This window comes from Phascolarctos cinereus, unplaced genomic scaffold, assembly GCF_003287225.1.
Source record: "Phascolarctos cinereus isolate Bilbo 61053 unplaced genomic scaffold, phaCin_HiC Scaffold_2;HRSCAF=192, whole genome shotgun sequence".
NCBI classification, from domain to species: domain Eukaryota; kingdom Metazoa; phylum Chordata; class Mammalia; order Diprotodontia; family Phascolarctidae; genus Phascolarctos; species Phascolarctos cinereus.
Genome location: NW_027555625.1, coordinates 126529863 through 126545531, shown reverse-complemented (window position 1 = coordinate 126545531; position 15669 = coordinate 126529863). Strand labels below are relative to the sequence as shown.

Genomic DNA, 15669 nt, shown 5'->3' with positions numbered 1-15669 from the left:
TAGACAATATCTTCTCCCTTCAGTGGATTGTTGCAGAACTTTTAGTTTGGGTTGTACAATTTAACCCTCAAATATATTGTGTTAGATTGTTCACTTTCTGAATTATGAATCCTGTTCATGTTTCCCCAACTAGGTACAGTCTCCTGGAGTTCAAAGTCCATGTTTTACTGTTTCGTTTTGTGTTTTTTTCTTTCAATTCTGCTCTCAATGCTTAGCATACTACTGGGCATATATTAGATGCTCAGTAAATACTTTTTGATTGACTGATTGATGTCCATCATTACATATGTAGTTGAGAAGTTAATGAATGACTTATAAAATACTTATGAGCCTGTAAATAGGCCCTATAATATAATGGATAAAAAGCCAGCCTAGGAGTTAAGAAAATCTGTGTTGAAGTCCTGATTTTGATATATGCTAGTGACCTGGGAAAGTTATTTAATCTTTCAATTTTTTTAAATTATTCTTTCAAGCTCAAAAAAAAAATGGAAGGAATATGATGATCTGCATTGGTAGGGAAGTTTCACCATTGGCAATTCATTTTACCAATGAAAACATAGGTGTGTTAAAAAGAAAAATAAAGAAGTTAAAGAAGGAAGAGAGGGGGTGAAGTTAATCAGATAGTAAGTAGGGCAAAAACTTATAGAAAATGCTTTAAAAATGAAGAGACTAAAAGATGGAGAACACATGAAAGAAAGCTACATATGTGGCAGTAGTGGCAAAAGCAGCAACAGCAGCTTCAAGAACTGTCAGTCCAGAGACTATACGAGGTTCAGACAGCTGGTCAGAAAGACATCACAGGGGACTCAGTTCTGGATCACAATTCGAGAGAGCAGGGGGTCTAGTCACAAATCAGGGAGGAATAAAGCAAAAAGGAGCACTAGTACTGGTGGCTACAGAGCATCTAGGACCTTCTAGGAGGAATAATAACACCAAAATGCAGAGCAAGAGGGTAGTAATGATACCCCTCCCAGGATCACAGCACCTTGGAAGAATCAAAAACTTGCAGAAGTACTCTAAAAACAGCAACACAAAAAAGTCTGAAGCTTAGAATAGTTCCTCCCCATACTAAGGTGAGTGGAATTCAACTTTCACATAAAGTTAAAAGTTTTTAAAAATGCTGTAAAAATGAGCTTACCAAAAAAATGATTTTGACCAAAAAAGGCTTCTGCTGTGTGTGGAAGAACTAGATATAAACTCATAAAAAAGATAGTAATGTAAAAAAAAAGTACCAAAAAACCTCAAAGAAAAATGTTAATTGGAACCAAACCCAACAAGAATTCTGAAGAGTTAAAGAAAGAGATAAGAGTAATAGAGAAAAAAAAGTGGAGGAAAAATGAGAGCAATGCAAGAAAATTATAAAAAAGAGAATTAATAACTTGGTAAAAAAAATCACAAACATACTGAAAATAACACTTTAAAAACAGAACTGGTCAAATGGGAAAATATGCACAAAAATGTACTGAAAAGAACTCTTCAAAAAGCAGAATTGGGCAAATTGTAAAGGAGGCACATAAATTTGCTGAAGAAAAAACTCCTTAATATTAGAACTGGGCAAGTGGAAGCTAATGACCTATGAGACATCAAGAATCAGTCAAACAAAATAAAAAGAATGAAAACTAGAAGAAAATGTGAAATAACCTATTTAAAAAAAAACTGACCTGAAAACAGACCCGAGAGAGAAAATCTAAGACTTATAGAACTACCTGAAAGCCACAAAGAAAGAGTCCATATATCATATTTCAAGAAATTATCAAGGAAAAATGTGCTGTTATTCTTTCTAGAAAGAGAAACTAAAATATAATTTGAAAAATCAACAAATTGCCTCATGAAAGAGATGCCAAACTGAAAACTGCAGGGAATATTATAGACAAATTCCAGAGCACAGAAGACAAAGAGAAAATATTTCAATTAAATGGAAAGACAAAGTTTAAATATTGTGGAACTACAGTCAATTTCACACAAGATTTAATGGCAGAGTACTTGGAATTTGCTGTTCTGGAAGGGAAAGTAGCTATGACTACAGGGAAGAATCATATATCCAGCAAAACTTAATATAATCCTTTAGGTGAAAAAATGAATATTTAATGAAATTAAAGACTTTCAAGAATTCCTGATGAAAAGACCAGAGCTGAGTAGAAAATTTGACATTCAAACAGAAGACTCAAGAGAATCATAAAAAGATAAACATAAAAGAGTAATAATAAGTAACTCAAAAGAGCTTAACTATTTACATTCCTATGTGAGAAGATGACATAAGTAATTCCTACGAACTATCATTATTTGAGCAGTTAAAAGAATTTATATAGATGGGGCATATGTGCGAATCATTTATGTTGGAATGATCTAAAAAAAAGATGAGAGAAAGAGTGATGCACTCACTGGAAGAAAGTGGAAGAGTTAGAACGGGGACAATTTTCTCACTAAAAGGCTTGCAATTAAAAGCTTTTACAATAAAGAGGAATGGGATGGGGCGGCAGGCAATGCTTGAACCTCAGTCCCATTGGAAATAGTTTAAAGAGGGAAATACACACACACACATACAAGGTTGTGTGCAGAAATGTATCTTACCACAGAAGAAAACATGAGGAGAAAGGTATAAGAAAAAAGGGGAAGGATGATTTAAAGGAGGGTGGATTAAAGAGGCAGTGGTTAGGAGCAAAATAGACTTTTAAGGAGAGGCAGGATAAAAAGATATTGAGAAGAAGAAACAGAAGAAAATGTGATAGAAGGAAATATGTAATTAATAATCGTAACTGAATGTGAATGGCATGAGCTCACATATAAAACAGAAGAAGATATCAGGATGGATTGGATTCAGAATTCAGTCATGTTGTTTACAAGAGCCATAATTGAAATATATATAGAGGTAAAACAAAGGGTGGGGCAGAATCTAATAAGCTTTAGCAGAAGGAAAAAAGGCAGAGGTAGCAATTATGATCTCAGACAAAGCTAAAGCAAAAATGGACCAAAATTAAAGGAATAATTAGGGAAACTACATTATGCTAAAAAGACACCAAAGATAATAAATAGATTATTACCATAGATAATAAAGTTTTTCTGATAAAGGCCTCATTTCTCAAATATATACTGAATATAGAACTGAGTCACATTTTAAAAATAAGAGTCATTCCCCAATTGATAAGTGACAAAAGGCTTATAAACAAGCAGTTTTCAGAAGTAGAGATTGAAGCCACTATTTATTACAGAAAAAAAAAAATTAAAATAATGTTGAAGTATCACTTCAAATCTATCAGAAATGAAAACTGCTCTAGGGGATGAGGGGAAAAAAGATATTATAATGAATTGTTGGTGGAGTATCAAACTAGTCCAACCATTCTGAAGAACCCTTAGGCATTATAGCCAAAGAGTATAAAACTGCATACTGTTTGATACAGCAATACCACTTGTAGGTCTGTATCTCAAAGAACTGGAATAAAAAAGAAATAAATCTATATAAATGGCTCTGAGTACATATGCATATACACATATACACATAAATACATACATACAAAAAATTAATATATAGAATTATAAAGGAAACATTAAACTGAAATATCAGATTTCAAGTGTTTTTTTTTTTTGGGGGGGGTTAAGTGACTTCCCCAGAGTCAAACAGCTAGTGAGTGTTATGTGTCTGAGTCCAGATTTGAACTCAGGTCCTCCTGACTCCAGGGCTAGTGCTCTATCCACTGGACCACCTACCTGCCCCCTTTCTTTTCTTTTTTTTTAAAATAAATAATAATAACTTTAATTATAAATAATAATAATTTTAATAATAATATTTTGAATCTTAAATTTTCTCCCTCTCTTCTCCCCTTCACAAAATGGTGAGCAATCTGATATAGGCTCTACTTATACATTCATATTAAGCATATTAAGCATAAGTCGTAATGTAAATAACAGTTAGAACTAATGGGAAGAACCATGAGAAATAAGAAATAAAACAAAACAACAAAAGAAAAATAGTATGCTTCCATTTGCATTCATACTCCATAGTTCTTTCTTTGGAGGTGGATAGCAATTTCCATCATGAGTCATTTGAAGTAGTTTTAGATACTGGCATTACTGAGAAGAGATAAGTCTATCAAAGTCAGTCATCATTAGAAGCTGAGGTCTTTGGTTTTATCAAGCAGTAGATTACTACAGTCATTGACTACTGTGTCTTGTTTCCCTAACCTATTCCACTGATCTACCACTCTATTTCTTAGCCAGTACCAAGTAGTTTTGATGATTGTTTCTTTATAATACAATTTAACATCTAGAGTAGCTAGGCCACCATCCCAAGCATTTCTTTTTCATTAGTTTCCTTTATATTCTGGACCTTTTGTTCTTTCAGGCAAATTTTGTTATTTTTTTTTCTAGCTCTATAAAATAATTTATGATAGTTTGATTAGCATGGCAAGAAATAAGTAAATTAATTTAGGTAGAATTGTCATTTTTATTATATTAGCTACCCATGAGCAACTGATCTTTTTCCAGTTGTTTAGATCTGACTTTATTTGTGTGAAAAGTGTTTTGTAATTGTGTTCATACAGTTCCTGGGTTTGTTTTGGCAGGTAGACTCCTAAGTATTTTATTATATCTATCGTAACTTTAAATGGGATTTCTCTTTCTATCTCTTGTTGTTGGGCTTTGTTGGTAATATGTAGAAATGCTGATGATTTATGCAGGCTTATTTTATATCCTGCACATTTTGCTAAAGTTTTTATTATTTCAAGTAATTTTTTACTTGATTCTCTAGGATTCTCTATCATCATATCATCTTCAAAGAGTGATAGCTTTGTTTCTTCTTTTCTTATCCTAACTCATTCAATTTATTTTTATTCTGTTATTGCTAATGCTAATATTTTTTGTACCATATTGAATAACAATGGTGATAGTGGACATCCTTGTTTCACCCCTGATCTTATTGGAAATATGTTTAGCTTACCCCAATTACATAAAATGCTTGCAGAAGATTTTAAGTAGATGGTATTTATTATATTAAGGAAGATTCCATTTATTCTTGTCCTCTTTAGTGTTTTTAATAGGAACGGATGTTGTATTTTGTCAAAAGCTTTTTTTGCATCTATTGAGATGATCTTGTGGTTTCTGTTGGTTTTGGTGTTGTTATGCTCAGTTATGCTGATAGTTTTCTTATCAAGGATTGAATCTTCCCTGTAGTCCTGTATAAATCCTACTTGATCACAGGGTATTATCCTTGAGATAAATTGCTCTAATCTATTTGCTAACATTTTATTAAAAATTTTGCATCTATATTCATTAGGGAAATTGGTCTATAATGTTCTTTCTCTGTTTTGGCTCATCCTGGTTTAGGCATCAGCACAATATTTTTATCATAAAAATAATTTGGTAGGTCTCCTTCTTCATCTATTTCCCCAAATAGTTTATATAGTTCTGGAATTAGTTGTCCTTTAAATGTTTCATAGAATCCACTTGTAAATCCATCTGGTCTTGGAGATTTTTAATTTTTAAGAAGTTCATTGATGGTTTGTTAAATTTCTTTTTCTGAAATGAGGTTATATACATATCTTATTTCACCTTCTGGTAATCTGGGTAACTTAAATTTTTGTAAATATTTATCAATTTCAATAAGATGGTCAAATTTTATTGTCACAGTTGGGCAAAATAACTCCTAATTACTGTTTTGATTTTCTCTTCATAGGTGGTGAATTCACTCCTTTTATTTTTGATGCTGGTAATTTGATTTTCTTCTTTCTTGTTTTTAATCAAATTAACCAAAGGTTTATCTATTTTATTCTGTGTTTTCATAAAACCAGCTCTTCAATAGCTTTCTTAATTTCAATTTTATTAATCTCTCCTTTGGTTTTCAGACTTTCTAGTTTGTTATTTAATTGGGATTTTTAATTTTTTTTCTAGCTTTTCTTTAGTGTCATGGCCAATTCATTGGTTTCCTCTTTATTTTATTCCTGTAAGCATTTAGATGTATAAAACTTCCTCTAATAACTACTTTCACTGCATCTCATAAGTTTTGATATATTGCCTCATTATTGTCATTCTTTTTGATGAAGTTAGTGATTGTTTCTGTGATTTGTTGTTTGACCGACTCATTCTTTAGGATTAGATTATTGAGTTTCCAATTAATCTTTAGACTGCCTTTCCATGGCCCTTTATTACATCTAATTTTCATTGCATCATGATCTGAAAATGATGTGTTTAATATTTGTGCCTTTCTGGATATGAACAGGCAGTTCTCAGATGAAGAGATTGAAGCCATCTATAGTCATATGAAAAATGCTCTAAATCAATATTGATTAGAGAAATGCAAATCAAAACAACTCTGAGGTAACACATCACACCTATCAGATTGGCCAACATGAGAAAACAGGAAAATAATAAATGTTGGAAAAGATGTGAGAAAATTGGAACACTAATGCATTGTTGGTGGAGTTGTGAAATGATCCAACTATTTTTGAGAGCAATTTGGAACTATACCCAAAGGGCTATAAAAATGTACATTTACTTTTACCCAGAAATAGCACTTCTAGGGCTATATCCCAAAGAGATCATACAAATGGGAAAAGGACCCACATGTACAAAAATATTTATAGCAGCTCTTTTTGTGGTGGCAAAGAATTTGTAACTGAGAGAATGCCCATCAACTGGCGAATGACTGAACAAGTTGTGGTATATGAATGTAATGGAATACTATTGTACTATAAGAAATTGTGAGCAAGCAGACTTCAGAAAAACCTGAAAAGACTTTTATGCACAGATGCTGAGTGAAGTGAGCAGAATCAGGAGAACATTGTACACAGCAACAAGCATGTTGTGTGATGACTACTTTGATAGACTTAACCTTTCTCAGCAATACAAGGACCTAACACATATCCAAAGGCTTCATGATGGAAAATGCTATCTACCTCCAAAGAAAGATCTATGGAGTTTGAATGCAGTTTGAAGTATACTATTTGCTATTTTTTTCCCCTTCTGTTGTGTTCTGTTTCCTCTTTCTGGTCATTCCTTCTATTGGTTCTAATTCTTATTTACAACATCACTAATGTGAAAACACATTTAATAGGAATGTATATATATATATATATATATATATATATATATATGTATATAGCCTGTATTAGACTGTGGATTATCTTGGGGAGGGAAGTGGGGAAGAAGGAGAAGAAAAATTCAAAACTCAAAAGTTTACGGAAGTGATTGCTAATAAATCAAAATAAATTAATAAAAAAAATTCTGTCTTTCTGCATGAAGATGTCTGATTTTTATGCCCTAGTACAAGGTCAGTTTTTGTTTAGGTGCCATGTACTGCCGAGAAAAAAGGTACATTCCTTTCTATCCCCATTCAGTTTTCTCTAGAGGTCAACCATATCTAACTTTTCTAAAATTCCATTCATCTTTTTAACTTCTTTCTCACTTATTTTGTGATAAGATTTATCTAATTCTGAGAGAAGATTGAGATCCCCCACTAGTATAGTCTTTTTTAATCTATTTGTTCCCGTAACTCCCTTAACTTCTCCTGTAATAATCTGGATGTTATACCACTTGGTGCATATATGTTTAGTAATGATATTACTTCATTTTATATGTTACCTTTTAGAAGGATGTATATTCCTTTCTTATCCCTCTTCATTAGATCTATTTTTTGCTTTTGCTTTGTTTAAGATCAGAATTGCTGCCCCTGCTTTTATTTCACTTCAGCTGAAGCATAATATATTCTATTCTAGCCTTTTACCTTGACTCTGTGTGTATGCCTATGCTTCAAATGTGTTACTTGTAAACCACTCATTGTAGGATTATGCTTCTTAATCCACTTTGTTATCTGTTTCCATTTTATCAGAGAGTTCATCCCATTCACATTCATAGTTATAATTGCTATCTCTGTCTTTCTCTCCATCCTAATTCTTCCCCTGCCCCTGTTTATGCTTGTCTCTCTCCTTTCTCCCTTTCCTTCCTCACTAGAGTTTTGCTTTCAACCACCACCTCTCTCAGTCGGCCTTCCCTTCTATTAGCCCCCTCCCTTTTCTTCCCCTTTACCCTTAACAATTCTTACCAGGTGGGGCAGTTAGATGGCACAGTGGATAGAGCACTGGCCCAGGATTCAGGAGGATCTGAGTTCAAATCTGGCCTTAGACACATACTGCTTAATAGCTGTGTGACCCTGGGCAAGTCACTTAACCCCATTGCCTAGCCAAAAAAAAAAATTTAAAAAATTAACAATTCTTCCCTCCATTCTATTCACCTCCTTCCTTTTCTTTTCTCTTTCCCCTCCTACTTCCTATAGGTTAAGTTAGATTTCTATACTTAACTGATTATGTTATTCCCTCTTTCAACAAAATCTGATGAGAGTAAGGTTCAAACAATTCTCACCTCCCTCCTTTCTTTCCTTCTATTGTAAAAGGTTTTAGTGCCTTTTCATGTGATGTAATTTACCTTTGTCTGCCTCTTCCTTTCCTCTTCTCCCAATACAATCCCTTTTTACCACTTAATTAGGTTTTTTATCATCACGTTCAAGTCAATTTATACTTATGCCCTCTGTCTATATATACCCCTTTTAAATGACATAATAGCATTACATTTCTCAAGAGTTACAAGTACCATCTTACCTTGTAGGGATATAAACAGTTTGCCCTTAATAATATGTTTTTTTTTATTTCCTGTTTACCTTTTTATGCCTCTCCTGAGTTATATTTGAAGATCAAATATTCTGTTGAACTCTGGCATTTTCATCAAGAAGGTTTGGAACTACCCTATTTCATTGAATATCCATCTCTCCCCTGATAAATTATGTTCAGTTTTGCTGATCCTTTGTCATAATAGAAGCTCCTTTGCCTCATGGAGTATCTATTTGACTCCAACTAATCTTTTAATGTTGAAGCTGCAAGATCCTGCATAATCCTGACTGTGGTTCCATAATATTTAAATTGTTTCTTCCTGGCTGCTTGCAGTATTTTCTCTTTTACCTGGTAATTTTGGAATTTGTCTATACTATTTCTCGGCATTTTCAATTTTTAATCTTTTTTTAGGAGGTGATCTGTGGATATTTTCTATGAGTATTTTGCCCTCTGGTTCTAGGACCTCAGGGTAACTTTCCTTGATGATTTCCTGAAAGATGATGTCCAGGCTCTTTTTTTAATCATGGTTTTCAGGTAAATCTGTAATCTTTAAATTATCTCTCCTGGATCTATTTTCCAGGTCAGTTGTTTTACCAATGATGTATTTTATGTTTTCCTCTATTTTTTTCATTCTTTTTTTTCTGTCTGACAGATTCTTGATTTCTCATAGAATCATTAGCTTCCACTTTCCCAATTCTAATTTTTTTAATAAATTCTTTTCTTCTATTAGATTTTGTACTTTCTTTACCATTGTGTCCATTTTGCTTTTTAAGGTGTTCTCTTCAGTGAGGTTTTGTGGCTCCTTTTCCATTTGGCCAACTCTACTTTTTAAGAAGTTGTTTTCTTCAGTGTACTTTTTTTTTTTCCATTTGGTCAATTATATTTTTAAAGACAAGTTTTCTACAGCTAATTTTTGTTTTTCGTTTTCCAAGCTATTGGTTCTGTATTGCATACCTCACATTTCTTTTCCCAATTTTTCATCTCTCTCATTTGATTTTTAAAATCCTTCTTGAGTTCTTCCAAGAAGGCTTTTTGGACTTGAGACCAGTTCGTATTCCCTTTTGAGGTTTTGAATATGGGTATGTTAACAATGTTGTCCTCTTTGGAATTTTGCCTTGATCTTCCCTGTCCCCATAATAAGAATCTGTGGTCATTGTCCATTCCTGCTTTGTGTGCATGGTGTTTGACTAATTCCTGACTTTTAAATAAAAAGTGAACCCTCCTTCTGGAGTGCAGGGAACACTGATCTTGTGCTAGGAGCCTCGGACTTAGTCACTTGTTTGTTGTGTTACTGGCAGTTGGAGACTTTAGGGTTCTGACAGCTTAACTGGTGCTGGGCTCGGGTCAGCAACACTGGAGCTCTAAGATTGGGGGTGGGGAGTCTGGACATTGAGGGACGCCTGCTTATCTTAGCCTTGCACTTGAATATTTAACTGCTGGGGGATGTCTGTCAGCCTGGAGTTTTGCCTCTTGTAGTTGTGTTTCCCAGAGTTGTGCAGAGGCACAGAAGATTTGGCTGCTGGAGAATGCCATTGCATGTGTTAATTTTCTGAGTTGCTGTCTACCGGTTCCCCTGCCTTTGCTGGGGTACTCAGGGATCCTGGTGTTGGCACTTGCCTGCTCCACCCTGGGGCTCAGGATCTCCCCCTGCTGAAGTGAACCTTGCTACTGACTTGCTGGGATGCCTACCATCCTGTACTGCTCTCCCTCCCCCAGAGTGAGAAGGGTATTTCCTGTTAATCCCCCAAGTTTCCTGGACTACAAGATTGTTGCACCCTCATCTTTCTGCTGACTCAGCTGTTTCAGGGTTTTTCCTGGGGTGATATGTTCTGGGCTTTCAAAGGTCAATAAAGGAGCATGAGAGCAACTTACTTCTTATTTCACCATCTTGGCTCCTAGAAGCAGAACTCTTAACAAGATATTTTAAAAACAGGTTCCCAAACCACATTTTAAGAACACTCTAAATGAGATGATTTCTAGGGTGCCTTCCAGTTGCATGAATGATTATGGGTCAGTGAGACTTTCCTGATTAAAGTAGAGGATGCATAGTGGGGAGAATATGCAGTATTCGAAGAGAAACATCCCTGTCATTCTTTGAAACCATCCCTGCTGCCAAGGTGGGCAAATTGACTTTACTTGGACATACCTCACTTTCCACATTTGCTTTCAGTTCTGGGCTGGAAGCAAATGCTTATGTGTGCATGGATGGATGGATTCCTGCATGATGGCAGGGAGTAGAACAGAGGGTAGCTTGTAGATACTGCAAAAGGCAGACTCAGATCTTTAGATGTGATGTAGTAGAAAATGAGGAGTTCTTGAGCTGGAGAGTGACTTGTTAAATAAGGGTTTAGGAAAGATAATAACAATAATCTGGTAGGGGTATGTTGTTGTACAGTTGTGTCTTAAGTTGACTCTTTGTGACCCCATTTCTATTTTTCTTGAGAGAGATATTGGAACATTTTGTCATTTCCTTCTCTAGTTCATTTTACAGATGAGGAAACTGAGGAAAACAGGGTTAAGTAACTTACCCAGGGTCACTCAACTAGCAAGTGTCTGAGGCTGGATTTGAACTCAGGAAGATGAGTATTCCTAATTCCAGGCCTGGTGCTCTATCTACTGCCTCATCTAGATTGGGTTAAGGGAGAAGTTGGGAGGCCAAAATACTATAGCAATCCAGGTGTGAGACTCCCTCAAAAGTTACTTAAAGTTTTCTCTTTCTAGGGCTCCACAAACAGTGTAATGCCTGCTTGAGCAGTAGTCACATCATGCTTTGATACCATGTCCTTAAAGGAAATCTGATTGCCTGGACAGAGTGTCCATTCTTCTAGGAGGGTTTGTCGTCATTCTTGTTTTTAGAGTTGGGGAGGAAATATTGCTCATATTGGGGGTGTATCTTCTGGGAACACCAGCCCCTTCACCCCATCAGATCTTACTGGAGACAGAACTGGCCAGACTAAATGAGGAGGTGGACAAAGACATGAGAGCCATTGAGATGAAGTTGCCCCCGAACAATTTACTACTCACTCCTGGGATCATCACCATGTCACATGCAATAATGACAGGTTTAGAGGGGAATCCAATGTAAACAGAAGGATTCCTGAGGTGGGAAGGGACTGCCTAGAATTTCCAGTCTTGTCCTATAGGTGTACAATGCCATATTGACAACAGGGTAGAACAAGTGGAGAACAAGTTAGTTTTTATGGAAAGAGCTTCCTCTAGGCCCATTTTATTTTTCCCACTGGTAATGTTAGGAAAGTCACCTCTCTTCCCTGGGTCACAGTTCCTCATTTTGGAAAATAAGGAGTTTGGATTTCTTGGGGTATTAACCCCATACAGGTCATGTAACTGAATGTGGGATTCAGGAAAAATTTGGCAACACTCTGACATTTCTATATACCTATTTTATGTACCTGTATACCTGGGGTCTCGTAAAAATTTCTCCAGCAAAAAGGGGTGGTGAGCAGAAAGAGTTTAAGAATCTCTCTCTCTCTCTCTCTCTCTCTCTCTCTCTCTGTCTCTCTGTCTCTCTCTCTCTCTCTCCTCTCTCTCTCTCTCTCTCTCTCTCTCTCCCTCTGTCTTACTCGGAATCTCATATAGGAATTTATAATATATATATATATATATATATATATATATATATATATATATGTGTGTGTGTGTGTGTGTGTGTGTGTGTATGTATATATATGTATATATGTATACTGTCCTTCTCTTGCAAGGCAACTCAGAGGAGAGACTCTAGGACACTGAGTTCATTTCACCCTTCCCCCTCTGACCTTCCTTCCCCAGCCCCAAACTTTCCCTGCTCTAGTGGAGGGGGCGGTTGAGGTCAAACTCATAAGTTCTGTCTGGTCTCCTTCAGTGCAGGTTAGCCGCCCGTGGAACAGAGGACCTCTGGCTCAGTTAGTGCCCTGAGATAACCGAGAGGTGGGAGGAGAAGGGACTCAAATACATATGTGTGTGTTAGCTATTTTTGTGGTGACAAAAAATTGGAAAGTGATGGGATGCTTATCAATTGGGGAATGGCTGAACATGTTGTAGCATATGATTGTGATGAAGTAAGTACTATTGTGTTGTGGGAAATGAAGAGGCAGGTTATTTAAGAAAAAAAGTGAAGATGTATATGAAATGATACAAAGTAAAGTGAGAAGAAACTGGAGATCATTTTGCACATTAACAGCAATGTTGTAGTGGTGATGAACTCTAAAAGACTTGACTACTCTGATCAGTACACTGATTCAAGGCACTTCCAAAGGACTCATGATGAAAAAGTATGCTATCCTCCTCCACAGATAGAATTGATGAACTCTGAGTGCAAATTGAAGTATAATTTTCTCACATTATTTTTTTTTGCTTTTTTAAAAGGGTTGATATAGAAATGTTTTGCATGGTTTCACATATGTAATTGATATATTGCTTGCCTTTTAGGTGGGTGGGGGAGGTGGTGGAAGGAACAGAAAGAATTTGCAAGTCAAAATTTAAAAAGAAAACAACATTAAATTAAATAAATGGTAAATCACAATATTAAAGAGAAAAAAGGCATGAACAGACTGCCTTCCTGCCCCACTGTCTACCTGGACATCATTGTCTTGTGTCAGTGCTAGTTGGTGAGTAGTGCCTTTTTCCTCCTTGGGAAGTCTGTGAAGACAAAGGAGTTTGCCTTAGTGGCCTAGGTGTATTTCCCATGACTCTGGAATTGATGAGGAAACTGAAGGTCAAGAAAGAGAAATGACTTGACACTTCTTTACTACCTGACATATTGTCTTTTTATGTAAAAAAAATGTTTAAATATAGATGTTTCATATAGCTGGTTGGTAAAAGAACTAGAAATAGAATACAGGTCTCTTGACTCTCAGGCTCGAGGTGAATCAACCCCTTCTGAACTTCTGTGTGTCTATCTATAAAACAGCAGTTCATATCCTCACCTACCTCTCAACAATGGAGTTGATTCCTATTCTATATACAAATGGCCTACTGGTGTAGGAGATCCTAAGAAGCTCTAGGAGAGACTTAGGAAACAAAAGTTGCTTTCTGAATATAAGGCAGAGTTAGATATTAATAGGGCAATGGAAAGAAGAAATAAGAATACAGCACCAGCAAGACCCTACCCAAGACAAAAGAATCCATATGGTTTTGGAGATGGTCACTGTGCAAATTGGGCTCCATTCCAAAGCAGCCCAAAGAGAGAAGCCAGAAATGGCAGGAAGGGCTGAGAAACTGAGACTCCAGAGACATATGGGACCCCAGGGATGCTAGAAACATTTGGGACCCCAGGCATGATAGAAACATTCAGGACCCCAGAGATTCCATAGACATGTGGGGTTATTGCAATATAAGAGATTTCAGAGAACTAAGAAATCTGTATAATATTTGGGATACCTCATGAGTCCCTAAGTATAACAGATATTAAGATGTGAGGGATTCACTAGATCCTTTCTATAATAGGAAAGAAAAACAATATAACCACTATCTGTTCATGAAAGAGTATTACACGAAGAAGGATGACATTTATTTTGATTGTTACAGAAACCACTTTGATGGACAAGCTTCCCCAGGGCCAGAATGTCAGTCCCATACTAAAGAACATCTGAAGCATGAAGACTGACATAGAGAAGACTTGTAAAATCAGTATTTTGAGGAATTCCAAAGATACTTTGATGTTTATAATCTGTAATCGTGGTCAAAAAGCAAGAATGAAAGATTATGCTGAGTCCATGTTGTAAGTTCAAGACCTAGAATCTGCAGGAGACCTAACTTTCCTTAAAACAGAGACCTTAATGACATAAGCCCTGGAGAATGTTGGCACAGGGGAATCTCTATTCCCCATTGTCATCAGCCAGCAGCACCAAGTCCATAGGTCCTGTACAGTCAATATCATGCTTGGTACTCCACAAAAGAATTGTAACATGCCACAAGAAGGTGACATGGTGCTGGTAGAAAGGAACTGTTTAGGGCAGAGCCAAGATGGCAGAGAAAAGCTAGGAAGTTGTATAAGCTTTATCCAGTTTCCTTCAAAAACAATGCTAAATAAAGCCTCCAAATAGATTCTGAAGTGAAAGAATCTACCAAAAGATGGGGTGAAACAACCTTGCAGCTTAAGATAAATTAGGACTTCAGAAAGGTCTGTCTCTCTTGAGTAAAAGAGGAGCAGAGCCCAGTACAGACAGTTCTTGGGAAATTCAATGAGAGGCTATTATCCACAGAAAAGATCAATAACCTAGGTCCATTGGTCCTCACTCAGCAGGGCAGTGGCACATTAGACCATCTGTGAGGCCTCCAGCAATAGCACAGAAGGCAAACTGCCAGCTACGGAACCCTGGCACAACAGGTTTGGCTAGGCAGGGCCATCCCAGCCCAGAGGCCAAGCCACCAGCTTTGGAGGCCCTAGCACAGAAAGACAAAAACCAGGCCACAGGCCCCCAGCATAAACAGCTTGGGACAGTGCCACTTGTACCCTGAGGAGCAAAGCTCCACTTTAAAAGTCAAGAAATGGAAAAAAAAAAAAAGGTCAAAAAATGGGCTAAAAAAAATGAGCACAACACCAGAAAAGAGCCCTGACCACAGAATGCTACTAGGGTGATAGGGAAGATCAAAACACAAACTCATAACAGGACAATAATGTCAAAATGCCTACATAGAAAGCATCAAATTAGAATATGAATTGGTTTCAAGCCAAAGAAGCCTTTTTAGAAAGGCTTGAAAAGGATTTCAAAAATCAAATAAGAGGGGTAGAAGAAAAAATGGGAAAAGAAATGAAAGCTATGAAGAGATTCAACAGCTTGGAAGATGAAGGAATATAATTGACTGAAAAAAATAATTCCTTAGGGAAGGAGCCAAGGTAGCAGAGTAAAAGCAGTGATTTGCTTGAGCTTTCCTCCAAATACTTGCAAAATGACTCTAAAAATTCTAGAGCATCAGAACTCCCCAAAAACATAGTGAGACAAATTTCTACCCTAAGACAACCTGGATGGTTGATGGGAAAGCTGTGTTGTTCCAGGCTGGGAGAGGGAATGAGTGAATCTTACTCTCATTGGATTTGGCTTAAGGAGGGAATGACATACACACTCAATTGGGT

At 36.3% G+C, this 15669-nt stretch overlaps 1 pseudogene; it reads left to right on the top strand.

Annotated features, from left to right (window-relative positions):
* Positions 1–660: 660 nt before the first annotated feature.
* On the top strand, positions 661–14638 carry LOC110207536 (nuclear receptor coactivator 5-like; annotated as a pseudogene).
* Positions 14639–15669: the final 1031 nt, after the last annotated feature.